The sequence below is a fragment of the Nicotiana tomentosiformis genome, chromosome 1 (assembly GCF_000390325.3).
Source record: "Nicotiana tomentosiformis chromosome 1, ASM39032v3, whole genome shotgun sequence".
Lineage (NCBI taxonomy): Eukaryota > Viridiplantae > Streptophyta > Magnoliopsida > Solanales > Solanaceae > Nicotiana > Nicotiana tomentosiformis.
Window position 1 is genome coordinate 96,827,558 of NC_090812.1, and position 5,353 is coordinate 96,832,910.

General features: G+C 34.5%; 1 long non-coding RNA gene across 1 annotated transcript; it reads right to left on the reverse strand.

Moving 5' to 3' along the window:
• Positions 1-1,286: 1,286 nt before the first annotated feature.
• LOC138910767 (uncharacterized) lies at positions 1,287-2,335 on the reverse strand. The gene is made up of 2 exons (XR_011415903.1): positions 1,652-2,335; positions 1,287-1,552 (listed from the first exon to the last, which is right to left on the reverse strand). It is a non-coding gene; the product is annotated as an uncharacterized lncRNA (long non-coding RNA).
• Positions 2,336-5,353: the final 3,018 nt, after the last annotated feature.

Here is a 5,353-nt window from a genome sequence, read left to right on the forward strand (position 1 = left end):
TGGTTTTCTCAAATAGTAATTAAACAAGAATCATCTGTAGAATAGATAAACCAATCTCTGTAGGTTCGACATCTTTCTATATTATAATTTGACAGAGTACGAGTCAGAATTTTATATACGCTAGACACTCGTCAAATTTTTGATGTCGTTGCCGGGGAAGATACCGGAGAAAATAATTAAATATTGAAGTGTTCATTCAGGAGAATGAACAAACCAGATATGTGGGTGGATGGTAAACTTTTTGTCTCTCTAAATCATGGTGTTTTGTTCAGTAATGTTCGTTCAGTAATATTAGTATAATGGCTAGTTATATTTTTTTTAATATATAAATATTACTTTAAGAAAAAAAAATACAAAAGAGAGATAATAGTTCTGAGTTTAATGTCGTCAGCTCGACTTATTATTATTTTCTAAGCAAGAAAGATTGTTGAAACCTGTTTGTCAAATATCCTAGTAACATAAGGTTTCAATCGATGACCATTTTCCTTGAATTTTTCTCCCCCGTTTATATATTGTATTTCAATGGCACCATAAGAGGTAATTTTTGTTACATTGTATGGCCCTGTCCAGCGTGACTTAAATTTTCCTGAAAATAATCTCAACCGACTATTGTACAACAGAACATGATCTTTGATTTTAAATTCTTTATGTCGAATGAGCTTGTCATGCCATTTTTTGTCTTTTCATTGTACAATTCAGCATTTTCATATGCCGTAAGTCTGAACTCTTCTAACTCATCTAGCTGCAATAGACAATCTTTACCTGCTTCGGGTAAGTTTAGATTCAAAAATTTTATAGCCCAATATACTTTATGTTCTAATTCTATAGGTAAATAACAAGATTTTTCAAAAACTAATCTATAAGGAGATGTGCCTATGAGAGTTTTAAAAGCAGTTCTGTACGTCCATAAAGCATCATCCAACTTCAAAGACCAATCTTTTAGAGAAGAGCTAACAGTTTTTTCTAAAATTCTTTTTAATTCTCTGTTGGATACTTCTACTTGTCCGCTTGTTTGAGCATGATATGGAGTTCCTGTTTTATGAGTAACTCCATATCTTGACAATAAACTAGCAATTTGTTTATTTATAAAATGAGTTCCTTGATTACTTATAATAACTCGTAGAGTACCAAATCTACAAAAGATATTTTTCTTGAGAAAATCGCAAACAACACGAGCATCACTTTTTCTAGTAGCAATTGCTTCTACCCATTTTGAGACATAATCAACAGCTACTAAAATATATTTGCAATTATTAGAAGGAGGAAAAGGACCCATGAAGTCAACGCACCAAAACATCAAATATTTCACACACAACAATAGAGTTAAGAGGCATCTCATCTCTTTTTGAAATATTACATGTTCTCTGACATTTGTCACAAGCGGCAATAAAATTTCTTGCATCTTTGAACAAAGTAAGCCAGAAAAAACTGACTTCAAGTACTTTAGCTGCCATCCTTCTCCCTCCATAATGTCCACCTACAGCTCCATCATGGCAATGATTTAAAATGTTATTCATTTCTGGTTTAGGTACACATCTCCTGATTATGTCATCTGCATAAAATTTAAACAAATAACTCTGTCCCTTTCACTGTAATCACCACTCTCCAGCTCAATCTACTTTCGTTAAAAATAAAAAATAAAAATACTAACCAACATGGCACTTTTGAGGAGGACTCGTACAGGAGGAAACTCGCAACAAAGTCAAGATCCTGGTTTATGGATGATTTCGGAGGGAAATAGAACAATGATGGAGGAACATGAAATGCAATTTTCTTCCTTGGATGGACAAAAGGCAGTTGATATGCTCAAACAAATCAGCTCCTTAGGATGGAAAATTTTTGTGCAAAAACCAGGAGACTACTTTAGAGAAGTTGTACTCGAATTTTATGCAAATTTCAATGAGTCAGAGCAGACATCAAAGATTCGAGGTAAAACAATCTTTTGCAGCCCTATTGTTCTTAATGGTTTGTTTAACTTGAAGGATATAGATGATACTGGTACACAAATGAAGATAAAAGGGGAAGATATTGATTTTGTACAAGAAGCTCTGGAGATAATCTGTCCTAATGGTATTCGATGCATTTCGGGAACATGTGAGAATCCATCAACCATTACCTGTTCTTGCATGCTCGAAACATCTAGGACATGAGGGAAATTCACTAGCTCTCGACTGGTGCCATATATGAATAATTCTAACTACAATCTGCAGAGGGTTCTTCTTCTGTATGCCATCAATAAAGGTCTACCGATAAATGTTGGACGTATGATATATAATGGAATGATCACTAATCGTTCCAAAAGCTGTCAAATGTTATATTTCCCATCAACAATCACACGACTCATGAAAGAATTAACGGAAACAAGAAACAACCAGAATGCAATATTTCAAACTTTGGAAAAACAGTTTGTCGCTACATTAACGATGGGAAACTGTCATGACCCAAAATCCCACCACATGCATCGTGATGGCACCTAGTCTCTAAGATTAGGTAAGCCGATTTTTATTACATTTTGAAGCCATTTTTTTTTGAATTAAAATCTAACAACGGAAATATTTACAATACACAACCTCCCAAGACTGGTAGTAATGAGTCACGAACTCTAACTGAATATATGGAATGATCACGAGGACCGAATATACAATACTGTTTGATTACAAATTAATAGTACAATGAAATGAAAAGACTCCAAGGGACTGCGGCTGCCAAACAGCTCTACCTTGAATCCTTATGATCGCGCTTTAACTCTGCTCAAGTTCGATATCTACAATACCTGGCTCTGCACAAAAATGTGCAGAAGTGTAGTATGAGTACACCACGGTCGGTACCCAGTAAGTATCAAGACTAACCTCAATGGAGTAGAGACGAGGTACAGTCAAGACACTCATTAGTCTAATAACCTGTGCAATATAATATACAAAATAATAGAAAACAAATAACAATAGAGCAACATGGAACAACCAGTGATATGCACATTAGACAACAAGAATACTATTAATATCATTCAATAATTAATAAACACAAGTACACCCAATTAACTCAAGTCCTTCAAATAAATGTCTTTGACATATAATTCTTCCAGATAACTCTCTTTCAAATATAATTTTCTCAAATAATTATTTTTTAAATATAGGTTTTTCAATAAATATTTTCAAATATAATTTTCTCAAATAAATATCTTTCAAATAAAATTCTTTCATATAATACTTTCTAAGTAAAAATCCTTCCAAATAAATATTTTGAATATAATTATTTCAATTAAAAAGTCACCATGTGATACCTCATTTCATAATCATAAAAATACGGGTCTCATCCCATTTTCATATTTTTCGTAAACACGGGTCTCAGCCCATTTTCATATTTCCACAGCACCTCGTGCCCATAATTAAATCATCATATTTCTCCGGCATCTCGTGCCCTCATTTCATATCACAACTGCACGGACAATTCACGTGCCAATTATCATTATTATTTTATCACATCACCTCGTGCCCACATTTCATATCACAACTGCACGGATAATTCACGTGCCAAATATTCTCATTATTTACTCACGGCACCTCGTGCCCACATTTCATTTTATAATCCACCTGGAAATAGCCACAGGCTCTCAATTTCAACATAAATCAGATTGTTATCAAATTACCAACAACAAGACAAGTTGCACAAGGTATAGAAATAAACACAAAAAAATCACAACATCACATGAAAATTATCAACACCACAACCCCACATCATCACATATCGCCCCTGACAATAGCCACCCTAATCGCTCCTATTGCCACCCTTATCACTCCTATAGCCACCCTTATCGCTCCGCCCAGACAATATCAATAGCCACCCTTATCGCTCCTATAGTCACCCTTATCGCTCCGCCCAGATAATATTCCAATAAACACAATAACAGTAAAATACCACTCTTATACCCACATAATATTAATGGTGAAATGCCACCCTTATCTCCCCAAAATCGTAACTCACACAACACAATAATTTACACGGGAAATTAACACAACAATATAATAAAATCAATTCATATTACAATTTGCCCAATGGCCACAACCAAATTCCAAAGATATAATAAAATTAATTAATTTCACAACAAATAGCCCAAGGCTCCATACAATGTATATAACACCCAAAAATAATCAATTGAGATAGAAATTACTCAGCATAAATCAAAACCTTTATTAATATAAATTTAGATAATTATATTAACACTTATTCTTAAGCTCGCTTAAATTAATTATTTGCATAAGAAGATTCATATTAGAATTAATTTTCAAGAAATATTAAACCAACAATACTCACAAAATTTCATAAATATTTCAAGTAAAAATCACATCAAATTATCATATAAAAACAAATTCAACAATAAGGATTTAGGCATGGCAAACAGATGATTTAATAATTTTCCACAATTTTTCAATTTACTACGCAATAATGTCTAAGACTTTATTTCAATAAATTTTGCACGTATAAGCCCGAGTACGTACTCGTTACCTCGCGTACACGGCTTTTTACATTTCACAAATGGCACATAAGACTAAATGCCTAAGGGGTAATTCCCCCACTCGAGGTTAAGCAAGACACTTACCTTTTTGAAATTAGGCCGATATTCCAAAATAGTCTTCTTGCTTGAATTGGCCTCCGGACAGCTCAAATCTATCCAAATTAATTGTATAACTTCATTAAAATTCATCGGAAATAATTCCGGATAATAATACGTTGACTTAAAATTTTATTCCAAAAAATCATCAAAAGTCAATGCGGGGCACGCCCCTCGGAACCCTACATAATTTTCATGAAATCCGAACACCTATTCCGATACGAGTTCAACCATACAAATTTTATCGAATTCCAATAACAACTCGACCTCCAAATCTTAAATTTTCGTTTTTGGAAGATTTTGTAAAAATCTTGATTTCTTCCATTTAAATCCTAATTAAACGATGAATATAATCATAGATTCATGAAATATAATCACTTTAGGATATAGAACACTTACCCCAACCAAGCTTGTGAAGAATCCCTCCAAAATCGCCCAAATTCGAGCTCCAAAAATTCCAAAACGAAATGCCAAAAATGACCAAGTTCAATCCTTATGTTTCTGCCCAGTTTCGCACCTGCGGACCATTTTATCGCACCTGCGAACTCACTTTTGCGTGAAAATTCTCGCTTCTGCGAATGTCCACTGACCACTACCCTCTCGCACTTGCGAAAAAGTTCCACTTCTGCGTCCTCGCAGGTGCGGGAAAATGTTCGCACCTGCGACCACTGCCCATACCTGCTCCTTTCGCTTCTGCGACCTCAACCTCGCATCTGCGATCACGCAGGTGAGGAAGGCTGTCCA